We start from the raw sequence: 21,086 nt of genomic DNA on the forward strand, positions 1-21,086 counted from the left end.
CATATGCAAAGCCTACTGGGACATATGCGTCTGCTCCTATTCTCCACTATCAAGTTTCCCGGTTCTAGCTTAGCAAAACAGCGAACAGGATTCCCACCTGCAGATAAGCCTATCAAAATGCCTTATAAACCTTACAAACACTAAAAGTGCATCTCCACGAAATAACACACAACGGAGCAGGACAGCAGGGTACACAAGTTGCGACCTAGGCAGCTCTAATTCTACGGGCTTGCTGATTCTTCTCTCAACCAAGGCTGGTTGGATGGCCGTCAAATCCGTGAGTACATACACTGGCCATATTTCACCTGCGCTTCTGATGCGTTTACGCTTACGCCACCACACCCTTTGTCACAGCCACTGTTTTAAATATATAGCAAACCGAAACTGCTAAACGGTATACGCTCATCAGACTGTACAAATTCACACAAGGATAGCCATAATCCACAACTGTTTCTTACAGCGTCACTTTGCATTTCTCACTCATAATAAAACGCTTTGCAAAAAGAAATTATATCTCATAAAAAACACGTTTTCAACGTACAAAAATGCCAAGTTACTCAAAAGTATTGATATCAAAATGACGCCAAGTTACGGTACTACAAACAATATAGGCTATCTTGCCTCGCCAAAATTAAATAAGATGTATTCCAAAGCAATGCTACCCAATATTTCCTCAGTTCTTTCAAGTCACTTGGCCCTGTGTTTTGTAATCTTACCATTTTACAATGTCATGCGAACTGTCATGGTTCTGTGTTCCTGTCTGTGTTTCCCTTGTTGGGCCGCCAGATGGCGGCACTTCTGTTTTGTGTCCTGCTTGTACCATGTTTAATTGTATTATTGTTTTCAATTGTTCAATTATTGGTTTTTGGTTGTCTCGTTTTCCCTCCCCTCTCTGTGGCCTGATTGTTCATTGTGCCCTCCTGTGTCTCGTCAGTGTCATGTCTATTTAAGTTCCTTTCTCCCAGACTCAGGTGCTGGATCCTTGGTTGTGTCTGGTTGTTCATGCCTCTGATAGTGTTTCTGCCCATGTTCCGTTTTTACAGATTTTTGGATTCTTGGAGTTTCTTTGTTTCCTGTGTTTTGAAGTTGGTCTTTGTTTTGAGGGTTTCCCTGCAAAGCTTTTTGTTCTCTGCTGTTTTGTAAGTAAAGTCTTGTTTCTTTTCACCATTTGGAGTTGAGTTTTTCCCCCTCTGCATTTGGGTCCGAACCCCCCACGCACCCCGACACAAACTGTAAGATCAGAGTCAAATTTTGAATTGCCTCACGGAACACATTGAAATTCATGTACAAAACTGCTGCTGAGTAACTACAGGAAGCATATTTCTCCAGAAATGTTTATACTTGCTTCTGAACTGAATTTGAGTACATATACAATAACTTGTACAATAAATACTGCATGTAAAATACATATTGTACATACATAGAGAACTTCTTTATCCCCATGGGGACATTTCCCTCGCAGCATGTTACATTCACATTTACGAACACACACTTATACCAAGAAACATACTATCATTCACGCAACAGAAAGGCTGGGCAGCGAAATACATACATACCAATACAAATTGGACATATACACGCCTATTCAATCAATCTTGACTGTGAGAGAGCCATCCACACATATGTTTGGCCTGTCCATGTAGTGCATGCTTATACACACAGGGCCAAGTGACTTGAAAGAACTGAGGAAATATTGGGTAGCATTGCTATCTTATTTAATTTCGGTGAGGCAAGATAGCCTATATGTTGTAGTCTGTATTTTCCGGTCACTTGTCTCCCCAGTACTGTCTCTGTGTCTGTGTTCCCTGAGCTGCTTCACTCCCCTGTACTTGTGTGATTTCACTATTCGGGTGGTTCCGGGTTTTCGTGGTTTCCCCCCTTCTTTCCAGTCTCGCTTTACTTTCTTCCTGCTGATTTCTAGTTTTACTAATTTCTACTAATCCCTACTAACTTATAGATTGTAAAGTACTAACCTCACTAATATACTAACATGTGAATATTACTAATGGACTAACACACACTAGTTTTGGGTTTTTGATAGTTTAGATCACTATACTAATACATTAACCAGTCTCCCCTTTTCCATGCTGCGCTGTAGCTCCGCCCCTTTTCTTTCTAGCCTGCTCTAACGCTGAGTTCTGCAATTGCCTGCACCTGTCTCTTGCTCTGACTGCACCTCTCTCTCTCTGCACGTGTTTTACCTGCTTCACCCAGGCCGTCTATTATCATTGTTGTCTATGTGATTCCAGTCCGCGTTTTGTCAGTCCCCTGTCATTGAATTAGTTTTCCTAATGTTCTTCACCTGGATGTTGTTTGTTACTCCTCCCTCACTCACTTAACCCCTCCTTGATTGTTATCTTCCCCAGTGTATAAATGTCAGTCTTTTCCACTTGTTTCTTGTCAGAACGTTGATCATATTCATTGTGCCGATTATTTGTAAGCCTTTGTTTATTGAGATTCTTGCGACACCCCTTTGCCCGACTTCGAGTTTGCCTGCCCCTTTTGGTTTTGTTTGATCTGGTTCGACCTTCGTTTTTCTTTGACTTCTCTTTTGCCTGCCCCTTTGTACCTTCGCTATTTCTGATCTCCTGGTTTTTGACTTTTTGCCTGTCTTTTTACTTTTCTTTTGGATACTCGATTCTGTACCGCACTCTCTCTGATCACCTGGCTTCGAACTTCGCACTGATTAAAGACAACGTTTTTTGGATTTCCCTGGTCTGCGTGTGGGTCCTTACACAGAACATCACACTATATTGTTTGTAGTACCGTAACTTGGCGTCATTTTGATATCAATACTTTTGAGTAACTTGGCATTTTTGTATGTTGAACACGTGTTTTTTTTTTTTTATGAGAGCTAATTCTCTGCATGATCAATTTACACTTCATATTATGTTAGTGCACCATATATAGATTTATTTCATATAGTTGTTTTTTAGTGTCATGTGAGTAGAATAAAATATTCTGTCTTTTAACCATAAATTCACTGATATTCCCTTTAAGCCCACCTGCAGACCTGCCAACCTGCACGCATTTTGTGTACCAAACACGCAATTCTAGGTCAAAATACGCAGGTACCAAATGCCCGCTGAAACTACGCAAAAAAAAAAAAAAAAAAAAAAAAAAAAATTCAAAAATACATGTAATTTAATTACGGAAAACAACCAATTACTACAAAACAATACCGTACATGTATTCGGTATTTAAACTACATCCCTCAGATTGAATCAGATGCTACGACCTTGCGCTTGTGGTTCTGTAACCCCTCCCCGACCCACTCAACATCCACTGATACGCAGTGGTACTTTATTATCCACCGTGCATAACGCTGCATTGCTGAGGTAAAATGGGAAGTGGGGAATAATAATTAAGCACAAATATGTGACCGTAATGTTAACATATAAAACGTTAAAACATGTTCGGTCACTTTACGAGATGATGCACTTCAAGGGGTATATCCTAATGAGATAAATTTGTGTATATGGTTAGCCGTAGTAGTAGCTCGCATGCGATTTAGCCTCGTTACGAGACGTGTGAATAACTGACGGAGTAATTTAGCTGCAGTAACTCAAACGCTACGCAGACTCCCTGTTCAAACTTTGAATCGCGCACGCTATGTTGGAGCAAAGTTTTGCAAAGGTGTTAGACTATAGACGGCTAACGTAGCAAATAATTCCTGCCAGTCACCCGACCAGCCTTGCAGTTAGAAAATAATCATGACGTCAGATGACGAGGATACTAACAAGGAGAGAGCGAGAGAGCAGCAGACCTACTTTACATTACATTACAGGCATTTAGCAGACGCTCTTATCCAGAGCGACTTACACAACTTTTACAAAGCACCTACTAAAAAGAAGCGAGTCCATGCCTCCCAGAAGTTCCTCGCAAAATATCAGGAGCAATGGCCGTGGCTCCGCCCCTCAAAACTTCCGCACCATGCATTTTGCACATTGTACAATTATGATTTTGACATTAGCCACCAAGGAGCTTCTGGTAATAATTTGGCTAAACCTCTAGTTACGAAAGCCTACATTCCTTGATAATTTTTCAATTGAATGCTATTTTTTTCATTAGGCCTGTGATGTGTACCTATATAAGCTGATTCAATTATTTAATTATTAAATAAAAATGGAAATCATGAACGTAAACTTGGTTTTTATTCATAATTGACAGTGTTTTACATTGCAACATAAGTTTTTTTTTTTTACATTACAACATAAGTTTCTGTAAATACTTGAAAATGAAAACATATGTTACAATATACAAAATAAATTATTTCCATTTTTATTAAATAAGGTAACACAATGGCGATTGAGCCTATTATTATATTAATTTATATTATTATTAATATAATAATTTATGATTAAAGAACTGGGTGTCTGTGGCGACATTCCCAGGAAAAAATCACTAGCGGTACATAGTTAGTGACGTGTGGGAATATTTTTTATATAACAGTGGCTATAGCAAAGGTGCAATTAAGGTAACAATAGTCAGAGTGCTGTTTTCCACCTTTTACCACAAACAACAGAACTACTGTAAGAAATTGTGGTGATGCTTAACATTGAATTATGCCTACTACTGGCTATGCAACTCCACCTCCAGGCACCAACTCACATGTCCTATTTCTCCATTTGAAGCGTCCATCACCTTCCACACGCTTAGATTTAGGAGTAGTAGATGTAGAAGCATTGTTACATAAATAAAATTACTCAAGTAGATATTACATTAAGAAAATGTGCTCAAGTATAAGAAAAAGTAGCCCTCCAAAAATGACTTAATTCAAAAATAAAAAAATAAATAAACCGCCGGAGTCAATATGTTTTTGTGTAACAGAACCAAAAGGTGTACATACACTCAGATACCAGACCCAGGCTTATCAAGATTACCCAACAAAATAAGATACAATATACTTATTTCTATGGATAGGTCAACCGCAGAGTTCCTGTGTTACTAGGCAAATCGGTGCAAAGCATATAATAAATACACTGCTTGTGGTGTTATTGACTGTGTTTCCAAAACTACTGTCCTTGGTTAAGTCTAGAAACATTCTTCTATTAAATTATTTTTTATACTACTTGATGCTTTTTATAAACTGCTGGGCGTTTATCAAATTTTTTTTTTTTTTTGACAGGTATTCTCATGAACATGTGGAGTCCATGGATATTTCTGTGTGGAATGGTCGGGCTTTGCTTCGGTGAGGCATATCCATATGGCGGTGAGTAGGCTGTGAGTTTCTGGTTTTTAATGCCTCCTGGGTGCTAGACATAGCACCTGAAACTAAAACGCAATCATTGTTCAAAACGATGAGAATAGTTTATTATTATTATTATTATTATTATTATTATTATTATTATTGTTATTGTTATTATTATTATTATTATTATAATACTGCAGCCCTAGTGACTGACTCAATTTACATTGTAAAGTAGTAAAATTGTTTAATTTTAAGGCATACTCTATCGTCATTTTAGAGGAAATCATTCCCATTACTAAACCAAATTAAGTGGTTTGCTATGCAGGTGAAATATTCAGTGTAGTAATTATGTTAGGCTGAGATTTATGGCAAGCCCTTTTGACATTTAATAGCTTCTCTTGACTGTCCATAATTATATTTTAGATATCTACAAATATATTTTGACTAGTCATAATTACAATGTGATTAGTCAGAATGATGCAATTATGAACTGACTAGTAAGAATGATAATTCAAGATATCTGCAAATGTATTTTGACTTATTATGGCAAGCCCTTTTAACATTTAATAGCATGACCAGTTTCGGATATCTATAAAGGTCATTTAGATATCTTACATTGCGAGGAATTTAAGGTATCTTCTATTGAAATTATGACTAGTCAGAACTAATGTGGAGATATTTCTAACCAACATACACAAAAGCAGTAACAGAAATGTAATATGGAACATGCTATGCTCGTTCTGCAGCTACAGTCCTGATCTTATGCCTCTAAGTGATGAATCTGACCCTGATACTCCAGTAAAACCAAAGGGAAAAAAAGAGGGCGAAATGTCACTCTGTGTTGCAGAACAGCATCGTGGGAATGGAGGTTTCCAACACTTTATTTCGGCTGATCACAGTCCTACACATGCCTTACTTGTTTGGTCTTGGGTGTCCTGTCATGACGACTGGGAACACTGCTCTTTAATCTGTCATCTATGCGCAAACCCCGTCTCGGGAAAGTAAATCTTCCCATTTCCATGTCACAGGACAGTGTGCAGTTTGCTCGGAAAAGGGCTGCAAATCTGGTGTGAGCAGAATCATGCTGGCCAGCAGCCAGAAAAAGCTATGGACGAAAGGAAATGAAGAAATCCAAAACTGCTTTGAGGACAACCTAAAGGAAGATACACCCTGTACCTTGAGTAATAGGAACCTTGTCCTACGGACTGAGCAGACCCTTCATTTCGAAGGGAAGGATGGCTCTTCAGAGGACTGGAAGCCATTCCAGTCGACCAACATGCGTGAGTATTCCTGCCCTGGCTCCAGTTTGAGTGCGGTTGTTGTGGTGAAGTGTAGTGGGAACGAAGGTTCCGCATACCTTGCAGATGATTACATTGTAAAAACCGAAACCTAAGCCAAAATCTGCTTGAAATTCCTTCATTTCACATACAATGTAAGTGTCTAGGACTGGACACAATAGAAATGCAGTTTGCACAGCTATCAATCTTCCCTGTGTGTAGTTTTGTGATCATATGCAATCGTATGTAAGTTGTGTGTAATCATAACCTCTTTCTGCAGCTTGCGCTGATCTTGATCTGCCTCCCAGTCTCAAATCTTCCTCTGGTAAGTGCTTTCTGTGAGCTGGAATGAAGAAATGACCCCAAACACATGCACGACGGATCTGTGTCCACTGTCCGCAGAAGCCTTAAAGCACAGAACTACGGAGGCTACACTTCACAATGCAAACCACTAGTTATCTGCAAAAACAGGATGGCCATGCTACTGTTTGCTGAGAAGGATCTTTAACAGACCACAGAGTTCTGTAAATATAAGATATAACACCCCCCCAATCATATGGGGGTTATAGTGACTACGTAGTTTTCTTAAGTCACCACTAGACTAGGAGGGTTCCCCACACGCATTTCGAGCAAATCTGCAGGCTCAGTTAGATTTTCTCAAAAATGATAAACCCAAACCAGGTGTACTATGGGTTCAATGCCTAAGTGCTGTTTGGGACAAACGGTTTTATTAATTTATTTTTGATTTTTGATTTGGCTTTGTACTCTTGTGACAAAGTACTAAACATGACTACTTTCATTTACATATTAATATGTCCTAAGCATTATGGTGCCCTGAAATGGGGGGACTACACGGTGAAACAAAGATAAAAAATAAAACCTGAGAATCTGCACTTTAACCCATTGTGTATTGTTTGATCACAAATCTAAAATTTGTAATCAAACAATACACACAAAATTCATCTTTGTCTCAAACATTCTGGAGCTCACTGTGTATATTTGTGTGTGCTTGTGTGGTGATGCTGCTGCAATGGGAAGACTTGTTCTGAGTAGCCTCTATCAGAATGTAAAGCCATGGAACTTTTGGTTTTTACCCTCTTGGCTGCACAGGAGCACCGGACTTGAACCAGATTAATGCTACCGCCAACCCCACGACCACGCCCGCATCCGCCTGGCCACCCTGGAGTGAGTTCTGAGAAAAGGAATAGGCACTAGCAAAAAACTGCCTGCTGATCTCCTTCAGAACTCAAAGATTTCATCCATTCTTCTGTTTCTTTTTTTCTTCCAGTAATTATAATAATTTCTACTGTGTGCGGTTTAGGTAAGTTTCCTACAGCTACTGCATATCCAGCATTCAAACTTGCAACCTCCATATCTCTAGCAGGCTGCGAAGGAGAAATGGGCAAAGGGAACATGCCTCTGTACACTTATCAGTAAATAATAAGAATCATAACCATGGGTTTACATTACAGTACATGTTGATTGTACCAAAGAGATTGGAGGCTAGTGCTTATTGGCTAATAGTACCATACCCGCATTTCTGCGTTTGGTATTGTACTACTGTAAGTGCTTATGTTTCAGTGCTTAGTCCCATACTCACTGACTCACTGATATTGAACTCTGAAATGTTGGCATCTCAATATCTGTAGCCTTTTGCAATAGGTGATGTCACACTTCTGTCTTACTGATGCTCTCCACTTCTGTTAGTCACTGCATAAGAGCTAGGGGTGCACCGATTGATCGGCTGTGGATCGGAACAGGCTGGAACACACGATCGGTGACTGGCTGGTTTATTTTCAGTTGGCCGATCTGTATTCCGGTTTTATGATGTAAGAAACGTGAGCATGCGCTACCTGCAGCATTCAAGAAGCTTACTAGAGAAATCGACTCTTCTGCCGCGACTGCCGTCATCACGTGCTGGCGCAGATCACGGTGTGAAGCGTCAAAACGCACTCTTCTGGAAGCAGCTGAAAAGATTCAGCCATGCTGAATCAGAGCTCCTTCATCGTGTGCTATGACAACAGTAACAATAGGCCTAATGCTTTATTATTATAATAAACCATGAACAATCTTTTCTTTGTTAGCTTACCTGTTGAAACAAAAAAAAAAAAAAACTTTCGCCTATTGGAATCGGCTGATTTGGCTTTAAAAAATCGGCCACTGGAATCGGCCATAAAAATTCATTCTCGGTGCACCCCTAATAAGAACATCTGCTAAGAAACTGTAATGTAATAGCGCTGTACAGTGCCTGCATATTCACTCAGCAGGTCAGTGGCCTGAGAGAATATACGATGCTATCAGTGTGCAGTCTTTGAAGTCGAGTTTAATGTCAAAGGTGTCCATTAATTGATTGTTCTTCTCCTCATGCAGTAGTTGCTGTCATTGTCATCATTGGTGTCATTGCCATCGTTATTTATCGAAGACGGTAAGTTGTTTCCAAAAAAACATTTTCATAGGCCATGCAGAATTCATAGATGCGCACAAAATGGAAACAGACAGACATAAATTGTTTAAAACTGAATTGGGGGGGGGGGGGGGTACCCACAGAATCTACAATGCCTGGGGAAAAATGGGGCAATTATATGTAGTGGATATTTACAGTTAACTTCTGTGTGTAGATTAGGTGCACCGTGCCTCTGGAATTCAATCCCAAGCCATATCAGAGGTGCAGCTACAATTGGTTCTTTTAAAACGTATCTTAAGGCTTACTTGTTCTCATGTGCCTATTCCTCTTAGTTTTGACCTCTTAGGTTATTTATTTATTATTATTTTTTTTTTTTTTTGTAAAGCGCCCTGGGATGTACGCATGAAGAGCGCTATATAAGATCTTATTGTATTGTATTGATGGTGTGTAACCAATGCTGTGCATGAATCCAGGGTGGGCAAGGAGGGAAATCTGTATCTGGATTTCATGTCAAATCCAGCTCAGCAGCTGAATTGGCCGCTTGCATGTAATGACATGACTGCATGTTCTGATAAGCTTGCGCACAGCTGAAAACTGAGACAGGCTGCTGTTTCCTCTGCAAGCAAAACTGCATTGGTTTAAAGCAGGGGTGCACAACAAGGGCCGACCTGTTTCAAGATTTCTTACCAAATTCTGCCCTTAATTATTTTATTAGCTCACTCATATCTTGATCTGGGACGGTACAGTGGTGCAGTTGGTAGCACTGTCATTAGAAGGTCCCAGGTTCGAATCTGGCCCGGTGCTGTTCTGTGGGGAGTTTGCATGTTCTTCCCATGTCCGTGTGGGTTTCCTCCGGGCACTCCGGTTTCCTCCCACAAAGACGTGCAGGTAGGCTAATTGGAGACTCTAAATTGCCCATAGGTATGAATGTGTGAGTGAATGTTGAGTGAATGGTGTGTGTGCCCTGCGATATATTGGCTGTCTGTCCAGGGTGTATTCCTGCCTCTCGCCCAATGCATGCTGGGATAGACTCCAGCACCCCCCGTAACCCTGACCAGGTTAAGTGGGTGTAGATGATGGATGGATATCTTGACCTGACATTTGTATAAGCACCAGCTACAGTCACAGAGTGCATCCTAAAGATTTTACTGTGCTCAAGTACAGCAGTTTATCCAGTGATCCAAGAACTAAAACTAAGGGAATTGGTTTGAACAAAAACCAGCACATAGACCGACCCTCCAGGACCAGAGATGCACCCCTGGTGTAACGGCTAATTAAAGCAGGGTAAATGGTGGAAGAGAAAGCCTAGAACAGAACTACTCATCCTTCACACAGACCAGCACAACTGGAGTATTTTATTTCCACGTGTGAAGAGGTTTACACATTAAGGTGACCTCTTGTTGACAGTCAACAGGAAATATAATTTTGGCTCTTCCTCCTCAGGCATAAGAGGCGTCGGGAAGGACAGGACGGGGAGCGTCCCCCTGACAATAACGTGAAGATCTTCTTAATGGAGACGATCAACACAGTTGAATGTTCCTAACGTAGTCCACATATTTTGCGGTTGCCATTAGCCAGTACACCTACGCATAACTGCGCATAAAATGGATTCACAGATTTGCACAAGATTTTGTGGAAAGGTTGGTCATGATGAGCCAAAGAAGAGGTCACGTGTTTGTGTGAAGGTGTCTGCGTGGATGCATGCACACATGGATGCATGCTCGCAGCTGTTGCGCTCGCAGCTATCGCGCTTGTTTGTATTTAACGCAGACTCATGCTATTCCGAGTTTGCGGTGGGAGATGAAATGGTATTCCGAACACAGGGAAGTAGTGGAGTTGCTTTATCCTTTTCTCAGTAATTATTCTAGTCTAATTTACATCAAAGTGTTTTAGTGTCTCTGAGTGCCAAAAATCAATCACAATCATTCATCAGGAAAAAAACTGCCATTGAAGCGACATCAACTTTTGCATGAAAGCGGCCGCCTCCTGTGTTGTGTTCGGAACACCACGAGTCTACGTTAGTTGTTTATTTCTGTAAGCTGTATTTTGTATTCATTATTCTTTCAAATGTCATTTTGCTGTGCAGGCGGCCTGACCCCCTCCCTGCAATGTTGCCAAGGTCTCTTATAAGCAGCCACTTTGGGCTTCTTCTGCTTTTCTTCTTTTAAGTGGCTGTTAAATTTGAAGGGAAGACCGACGCACCAGATTTTATTAGAAACAACGAAATACACCTCTTTTTGCCCCGCCTCCCTTTTTCAACAATCTTCGGAATAATCACTTGGCCTACGTCATATTTTGTAATGTGATAGAGTGAGAAAATGAGATACTGCCAAATTAGCTATAGCTAGCCCCTTTTTTCATTGAAGTATTAGCCTATATCGCTACAGCTTGATGCACATTAGAAAATTATTGCAGTAGCGTGGTATGCACTTTTGTATGTCGCTTCGGATAAAAGCGTCTGCCAAATAAATGTAATGTGATGGAAAACAAGTTACAGCAACATATAATGCTGGAGTAATTTGCTTGCTGGAGGTGGATTAGAGTATATCGCAATGTACAAACTAATTAGCTAGTGCCGTCCATCTGAAGGCATTGATAAACCTAACACTGTTAGTAGCTGCTTATATTGTCTAATATCCTCATACTGGACGGACAGGGATGCAAACAATTGGGATCAGTCTTCTTTTGATTCCAAATCAAATATTGCAGTGCTGTCCATTTCTGTCACGATTCAAGAGGTTTATTGTCATGTCCCATTATACAAGTACAAGAGAGTAAAAATCATAGGTTTCAGCTCCTCGGCCTTGCAGCACCTGTCACCTCATCACTGAAGCTGCGTGACATCAAGTGTTTCTGTCAGAAGTGATCAATTTGTTATATTTGGAGCCATACTAACAACAATTGCAGCTTAATTTAATGAGAGCCCCTGGATGAATAAAGGTCTAATATCTTTTGGGGAAGCCATTATGTGGTGCTTACCCTTTAAAAAGTTGGTTTCAGTGTTTTGAACTTGTTTTAGTTGATGTATTTTTGGGATTTTTTTATTGTTTGGTGATCTGAGATAAAATGAAAGCTACACTAAGTGAAATGGTGCTAGCCATTGTGAAGCCAGCTCTTCCCCTCCTCTCACTGTGCCAAAGAGCTCTGTTGTTTGTTCGATTGTGCCGACACCGAGCTGCAAGCTAAAAGTATTTCAATGCACTAATGACCATGCGTTACAATGTTTTATTTTTATAGCCGATTTGTATGGTCTGTGGAAGATATTAATAATTTTTTGTTTGGGAAAATTGTTTACAGAAACACATGTATGTTTTGTATTTTTGTATGCAAGCACTGAAACTGAAACACATTCCTAAGTACTGTAAGGTGGGTGTTGCAATAAAGCACTGGGCTGAATTGAAGGGGGATGTCTACTGCTCAGTTCATTTTCATATTTCAAAACGTTAATGTCTTAAACTATGTATGGCATTATTTAGACTACTCCAATACAAGGGTGAACCAAATTCACAATGCAATATTGTGGAAATACATTTAAAATGTGTCATATCTGCATTTATCATTTTTTAAAGGATAAGGCCGTCAAAATTTTGTATTTTCTTATTGTCAGCATCCTATGAAAAGACCAAAACCTACAATAGCTACTTGTGTTCGACTCTCAACACCTATCATCTGGCATTCTCCTTTCCTATTTAGCCATACTATTCCTACTCAGCCATAAGCCATTCATTCAAATTGTGTGCTAAAATTATTAAATGTAGCTCTGATATTTCTATTTTAAAAAAACAACCTGAAAAAAAAAACATGGCCAGTGTAGTTTTTACCAAGTTTACTGCAAAACAACAAATTATTTATTTGTATTTTCACTATGTCTGCCAAAACTGAACCACTGTCCACATATCAAAAAAGAAATCGCTGTAACCTCAAAGTTGTTTCAGTAGAAACTACAAAGGCCAGGTTCAACATAACGATGAAGTAGGCCCCTATGCTGACCAAAGCAACCGCATGAGTTGTTTTGATGGCTTTTTGGAGATCAATAGAGTTTTTTGACTACCGAGATATTAGCTATATCTGGCATTAACTGAATGGACGATAGGCCTAACTTATTGGTAGGATAAATTCATTGTAGGTCTTTTCATAGGATATGTTAATCACAAGAAAAATATCAAAAATATGCCTGCAGGACTTACAAATCGCAGTTCTTTGTGGATACAATTATTTGTATTTAAAGTTGGCTATCAGAAATAGGCTTAATATTTGCGAGAATCGAAAATTAAATGATGACGTGTGTAGGCCTGTTGGTAAATTTCAGTTCCGTTAGCAAAGGGTTAAATGTTAGTTTATATAGGAAGGAACTGGCAAAATGATACCAAATTTCTATTTCACCATTTGCAGAGAGACCTGAGAAAATTGAACTAATTTCATGGGCCATTATTACGCTTCTTTTAAATCGCCCCTGTTGGGCGGACCTTAAAGGCATACTATAAAGGATTTTTACCTTGAAAATATTATAGAATAACCAATGCTAAGGCACATCTGTGATGCACTGGAAATCTCTGTCTAAGCACTTTCACCAAATTTGTGCACCTTTACCTGTATTTCTAATTTGTTCGGGACTTTTCTTGGTGTGATACTCTTTTCTGTGTGGGGAGGGGTGGGTGTGGCTACAGAGCCTGTGATTTGGGATTAGATTTTCGGTTTGTTGTTAGCTGCCATTACAATGGCCTAGATACAGCAAAGCAAAAAGACAAGCCGACAGGGCTTGTTCAATATAACGTTAACCTTGGAATTGCTTTTGCTCTGTGGCATCCACTGACGTTAGCCAAGGGGATGAAAAGTGAGGCGGAGTTGGCTTGTTTTCAGTTGGACCTGTGAGGAACATTACAGAATGTCCGGATTTCAAATTATTTTGTACATGTTTGTGGTCCCGACTGGACAATGTTGGTAATGTCGGTCTGAGTAACTGATGAGAAATTTACCGGTAGTGTCTAATGAATTTGCATGTCAGTGACTAGGCCGGGTACTTGGGGGTGAGGAGGTTGAAGACTGAGGACGAGGCTTCTTCGATAGTAAACACAGGCTAGAAAATCCTGTGCAGTATGCCTTTAAGGTCACTTGACAGTATATCTGGTTTAACCTCAGTTTAGTTATGGTTCAGCTGAATCCGTGCTCGTTTTGACAGAAAAATCACGTCAAACTTAACACAACTGTGTTCTAAACCCCTGAAAACACAAGTTTTACTGAAGCTGGCCTAAACTGCAGCAAAGCTAGCCAAAAGCTAACTGACAGAGCAACAGCCACTCTGAGTACTTCAACCTCATCCAACAAAGGAACAATAAAGCAACAAAAACAGCCTGAGGCCTTCCCCCACCTGGCATGAATCTTACAATAGCCACTATAGCTACCTCACCGGATATGCTAATTATGACCAGCTCTGCCAATCAGGATGTGCGCATTAGGAAGGTAAATTCTGTTTATCGTAATATGGAACAGGACGCACATAATATTAATATTGGCATGTCCATACAATTTACGAGCAGCCGGTTCATTATGATTCTAGCTCAAATCAGTTACTTCTGAAAGGGTACTCACTACAGATGATGTGGTAATGAATAAAAATTCATTATGCGGTTGTTTGTTGAACTCATCAGGCATAATTTGTCAAAAGCACAGTCCAATCTTCATTCCGGACGGAGTGTAGCACAGTGGGTAAGGAACTAGACTTGTAACCGAAAGGTTGCAGGTTCGATTCCCGGGTAAGGACACTGCCGTTGTTGTGATGTTCTGTGTAAGGACCCACACGCAGACCAGGGAAATCCAAAAAACGTTGTCTTTAATCAGTCCGAGGTTCGAAGCCTGGTAGTCAGAGAGAGGACGGTGCCAAATCGAGTTTCCAAAAGAATAGTGAAAAGACAGGCAAAAAATCAAAAACCAGGAGATCAGAATTGCGAAGGTACAAAGGGACAGGCAAAAGAGAAGTCAAGGCAAAGCGAAGGTCAAACCAGAAGCAAACAAAACCAAAAGGGGCAGGCAAACTCGAAGTCGGGCAAAGGGGTGTCGCAGGAATCTCAATAGACAAAGGCTTACAAATAATCGGCACAATGAATATGATCAACGTTCTGACACTGAACAGGTGGAAAAGACTGACATTTATACACTGGGGAAGATAACAATCAAGGAGGGGTTAAGTGAGTGAGGGAGGAGTAACAAACAACATCCAGGTGAAGAACATTAGGAAAACTAATTCAATGACAGGGGACTGACAAAACGCGGACTGGAATCACATAGACAACAATGATAATAGACGGCCTGGGTGAAGCAGGTAAAACACGTGCAGAGAGAGAGAGGTGCAGTCAGAGCAAGAGACAGGTGCAGGCAATTGCAGAACTCAGCGTTAGAGCCGGCTAGAAAGAAAAGGGGCGGAGCTACAGCGCAGCATGGAAAAGGGGAGACTGGTTAATGTATTAGTATAGTGATCTAAACTATCAAAAACCCAAAACTAGTGTGTGTTAGTCCATTAGTAATATTCACATGTTAGTATATTAGTGAGGTTAGTACTTTACAATCTATTAGTTAGTAGGGATTAGTAGAAATGAGTAAAACTAGAAATCAGCAGGAAGAAAGTAAAGCGAGACTGGAAAGAAGGGGGGAAACCACGAAAACCCGGAACCACCGAATAGTGAAATCACACAAGTACAGGGGAGTGAAGCAGCTCAGGGAACACAGACACAGAGACAGTACTGGGGAGACAAGTGACCGGGAAATACAGACTACAACAGTTGTACCCTTGAGTAAGGTACTTAACCTGCATTGCTTCAGCATATATCCAGCTGTATAAATGGATACAATGTAAAAATGCTTTGTAAAAGTTGTGTAAGTCGCTCTGGATAAGAGCGTCTGCTAAATGCCTATAATGTAATGTAATGTAATTCCATATTTCGTAGGTCTATATTCATTGATCTTATTCAGAGTAATAGACATTTGGGTTAAACCACAGCAGTGTCAGTCAATTTGAAATGCAAAGCAGTCTTAAATATAATTTCTCTAATGACACCGCCAGCTTTAATGTAAGAACCCCTTATATTACTAAGTGCAGTATGTTGTTTGCTACATGTTAATACATTATTTTGTATTTAATAAAGCAAACAGCGACATCAAGTGGTCAATGTAGATAAATACAGGTACCAGGGCTGGTTGGTGGAGGTGGCCTGGCCAGGCCATCCAGAGATGACACCTTGTTAGAGACTCCTTCCCCTTTTGTCTCCTTTTTGGGCCCTGCATGAAACAGCATCTTGCATTATGCTATATTTATGTTCCCATATACATAACATTATTTGTCATTACCTTGGGATTGCTGTTTTTTTTGCTACTTTGGAAAAGTCAAGTTTGAGTGACAGCAGTTAATTTTACCAGTGCAGCAAAAACTTTGCGGTGCATTACAAATAAGCAGGAGGCTGTATGAAGATTCTATTACAAACCATGAAAAAGTGACCAAAAGTTAAGTTATTCTCTTAGTTATTCTCCCTTTTCCATTCAGAATATTTCATGTCAGTTTACTGTCACATCAATGGCTTGATCCTGTACATTCTTTCACTACAACATCCGGAGTCCACAAGGAGCAGCATAGCTCTTAGTCCAGGCTCTTATCATAGCTTACCTATGCAACCTCTAGGCTCACCAACAGTCCCATATTAACTTGCGACATCTTGTATTTCAGCCATAAGTGGATGTTCATATATGTCCCCTATTTCCCAGTGTCCTACAAATTTTATCTGCCAGCTATTACTATATTTGCTTAACGCACATTGTTAAGCAAAGTAGATGACTGCAAAACTAAACTCCTATATGGAGGTCTTGGCAATACCCAGTTTGGGTTGCCATGTGTTTGCTGTGTGCTGCTAGTGTAACATTGTGTGTATTTGGAAACCCAAACGACACATCAGCAGTGCATGTAAGCAGGTGAGGCTGTTGCTGTCCGTTGTCCTGAACGCCTCCAAGGCTTAGAGCAGAGCTGCATAACCCTGTTCCTGGAATTCTACCATCCTGTAGGTTCATTTAAACCATAATTTGGCACACCTGATTGTACTAATTAGCAGCTCAAGGATATCTCTAGCTGTTGAATGAGGTGTGCTTTTTTAGGGTTGGAGTGAAAACCTACAGGAATAGATCTCCAGGAACAGGGTTGGGCAACCTGGGCTTTGAGAGTTAGTGAGAACATACATCTGAATGTGGCTGAATTAGAGGAGCAGGCGTGCCTGTAGTACATCCAAACTGTCTTTCAGTCTTGCCTGGCATGAATTATACCCCCCAAAAAAACAAACAAATAGAATGCCTTACCTAAATGAAATACATTGCACACCTGTTTTTATCTGAAGCCTTTGTTAAAATGTATTATTCTCCTCTAGCATACAGGTTATGAGCTTTTTGTAAACTGACAGATTCATATATTTTGGGTGCTTTGATGTGCCACGGTATGGCACTATCAACAAATAGAAGTTAATCATTTTCAAATTAAAATATTTTGTTTATTTGGGTCATGTAATTGTATTGTATATGTTGCTACTTTACATAAACACAGACATCATTAATACAAACCACATCCATTATATTAAACGTTTTCACTCTTTGTCTCTGTAAAACACTTGACTCTGTTTTAAATTAAAGGCCTACACTGTGTCTTGAATTATGGGTGTATTTTGTAATAATGATCTGCATTCTGTTCATCAGCCAGTACAGAGAGAACATGCACAGTTTCTACATGAAGCCTGACATTGTGTTTTGCTGCTTTACTACGTCCTTAATCTGTAAATTTTAAAACACGTGTTGCTACTGCTGAGTTCTTGAAATTTTCATCAGTACAATGCACATGTGTGATTTAGAGTGCAATGCATATCTTGTACGAGAATATGGCTTGAATATGGATTGAGATATGGCATGAATAAGGTCATTTGTGACTTGTGATTGACACAGACATGAAATGATTACTCTGTAATGATTGGTCAGTCTTTATTTTATGTAGGTTTAAATTTCCTTTCGAGTTCATGTACAAGGTAAAGTGCATGAAGGACACACTTTATTCATTGAAAGTACTAGAAACCAATCGAAATTATCACTGCTTTTAAGGATTATTGTATTCAGATGTATGAAACCACATGATGCTGATCATTAGATTCTTAATAAAAACTTTAGACTGTTTTCAGCTCCTAAGTCACAAAACTAAATAAATTTATTTTAATTTGAACTAGTTGTGTTCTATGCTCTGTGTGGATTGACATAAGTCAGTAAATTAAAACATGTTTTTCAGTTAATACACCTTATGTTCTTGTGCAAAACACTATTTTTGTACAGTTGTTTCAGTTTGATTAATACTTTGCATACACCCTTAACATATCATGCACCCGTGGAATTATATGCAAGGTTTAGAAATTCTGAATTTCTGTGTTTGTATTCCTACAACTGTTCAGTGATCCAAATGTAAATCTTTTTCAGAAATGTGATATAAGCTTTAGGTATCCAAACTGATTTTTTTCTTCTTACTAGACTGTTCATAAATTTATGTTTTATAATGACTATTTGTTTGATTTGGAAATAAAATGTTTTTGGATTGTACAAAATATAGTTATCCTTGTGTTAATACTTGCAGCTTACATTTTATATATTATTCGATAATATTCAGGAATGTAAATTCCTTAATTCGCAGAATAGTGTGTATTAATAGTACTCATCCTGATTTTTGTTTATACCTTATTGATTTGTATTTGTATTGATTTTACTATTTTAAGTTATACAGAGATTGGCTAATGGTGTGTGTGGCAAACAAGCCTGCCACAGGCCACCGAAGTGGCTTTCCAAGGGGCCCTCCAGCACAGAGACACAGGGAGAAGATATTCCAACAGTCCACATTTATTTACAAGGGTTGGCAAGATGTTACAGCCAAGGAGCAGATGTAAAACAGCCATGACAGAGGCTCCCCTTTGTGTGAGTGGGGATGGCAGATTTTTACATTACATTACAGGCATTTAGCAGACACTCTTATCCAGAGCGACGTACAACAAGTGCATTAGTTCAAGGTGCAGAGGTACAAAAGAAACACACTAGAGTGAAGTAAAGATCGTAGTGCCAGAAGTGACCACATAGATCAGGACTCCAACCCTGTAGAGTAACTTGTTCAGCAAACAACAATCCTACCAAGTACAAACTAGCACTGGAATCACATTTGCCTAATCAGACAAAAGCAATCCTGCCAAATAAAAACTAACGTAATCGTATTAGCCTAACTAGGTACATTGAGCTAACTATAGGCTAGGGAGGGGTGGGGAGAGGTGCAGCCTGAAGAGATGAGTCTTTAGTCTGCGTTTGAAGGTAGTCAGATTCTCTGCTGTCCTGACCGCCACAGGGAGGTCATTCCACCAGCGAGAGGCCAGGACAGACAGCAGACGGGAGCGGGAAGTACAGACGCGAAGAGGGGGAGGTGCCAAGCGTCCAGAGGTGGCAGAACGGAGAGATCTGGCTGGTGTGTAGGGTCTGATGATCCTCTGGATGTATCCTGGTCCTGACCCCTTAGCTGCCTGGTATGCAAGCACCAAGGTCTTAAATTTGATGCGAGCCATACCAGGCAGCCAGTGGAGGTCAGTGTGCAGGGGGGTGACATGGGAATGTCTGGGGAGGTTGTAGACCAGACGCGCTGCAGCATTCTGGATGAGCTGCAGGGGTCCGATGGCGGATGCTGGCAGACCAGCCAGCAGCGAGTTGCAGTAGTCCAGACGGGACAGAACCATCGCTTGAACCAGGAGCTGGGTTGCGTAGGTGGTGAGGAAGGGGCGGATTCTCTGGATGTTATACAGGAAGAACCTGCACGTTCGACTCACCGCCGTGATGTTCTGGGAGAGGGACAGTCTGTTGTGCATCACCACTCCAAGGTTTTTTGCGGTGGGTGATAATGACACCACGGTGTCCCCTAGGGAAATGGAAAGGTCAAGGAGGTTAGAGGATGGAGCAGGGATGAAGATCATCTCTGTCTTACCTGGGTTCAGCTTAAGATGGTGGTTATCCATCCAGCTCTGGATGTCCCTCAGGTAAGCAGAGATGCGAGCGGAGACCTGTGTGTCAGAGGGGGGGAAGGAGAGAAAGAGTTGGGTGTCATCGGCATAACAATGATAGGACAACCCATGGGCAGAGATTACAGGACCAAGAGATTGGGTGTACAGGGAGAATAGGAGGGGACCAAGGACTGAGCCCTGGGGAACTCCTGTGGCAAGGGGGTGAATACTGCACCAGCCCAGGCGACTTGGAAGGAGCGACCGGAGAGGTAGGACTTGATCCAGCCTAGTGCTGTGCCACAGATCCCCATAGCTGCCAGGGAGGGCAGGAGGATGGGGTGGTCGACTGTGTCGAAGGTAGCAGAAAGGTCTAGGAGGATCAGGACAGATGAATGGGAGGCTGCTTGTGCGGCGTGAAGCGACTCACTGACCGAGAGGAGTGCGGTCTCTGTCGAGTGGCCAGGTCTGAAGCCGGACTGGTGGGGGTCTAGGAGGTTGTTCAGTAAGAGAAAAGAGGAGAGTTGGTTAGAAGCAGCTCGTTCAATTGTTTTGGATAAAAAAGGGAGAAGGGAAACAGGACGGTAGTTCTGGATGACGGAGGGATCCAGAGTGGGCTTTTTCAGCAGTGGGGTGATGTGGGCCAGCTTGAAGGAAGAGAGGAAACATCCAGAAGACAAGCAGGAGTTCACAAGGGAGGTGACAAACGGGAGGATGTCAGGTGTGATAGTCTGGAGGAGAGAGGAAGGGATGGGGTCAAGAGCACAGGTGGTAGGGCGGTGGGAGAGTAGGAGCTGGGAAACATCAGAGTCAGTGAGGAGAGAGAAAGTTGAGAAACAAGAGGAGGGAACAGAGACGGGGGAGTGGGGGAGGGTGGCGGTGGACGTGAAGGAGCTGCGGATGTCTGCAATCTTCTCATCGAAGAAAACCACGAAGTCATCTGCAGCGAGGGAGGACTGAGGTGGGGAAGGAGGAGTGCTGAGGAGAGAAGAGAAAATGGAGAACAGTTGATGAGGGTTAGAGGCAGATTTATGAATTTTTGTTTGATAATAATTAATTTTAGCAGAGGTTACAGCAGTAGAAAATGTAGCTAGCATAGACTGGTAGGCAGACAGGTCGGATTGAGCCATGGATTTCCTCCACTTCCTCTCCGCTGCACGTAGGCTGGCCCGGTTGGTTCA

The 21,086-nt window shown here is 41.0% G+C and overlaps 1 long non-coding RNA gene across 1 annotated transcript; it reads left to right on the forward strand.

Moving 5' to 3' along the window:
* Positions 1-8,117: 8,117 nt before the first annotated feature.
* Positions 8,118-12,273, forward strand: LOC118213852. Its single transcript, XR_004762529.1, has 2 exons — positions 8,118-8,893; positions 10,316-12,273. It is a non-coding gene; the product is annotated as an uncharacterized LOC118213852 (long non-coding RNA).
* The last annotated feature ends 8,813 nt before the right edge of the window (positions 12,274-21,086 follow it).

This window comes from Anguilla anguilla, chromosome 15, assembly GCF_013347855.1.
Source record: "Anguilla anguilla isolate fAngAng1 chromosome 15, fAngAng1.pri, whole genome shotgun sequence".
Lineage (NCBI taxonomy): Eukaryota > Metazoa > Chordata > Actinopteri > Anguilliformes > Anguillidae > Anguilla > Anguilla anguilla.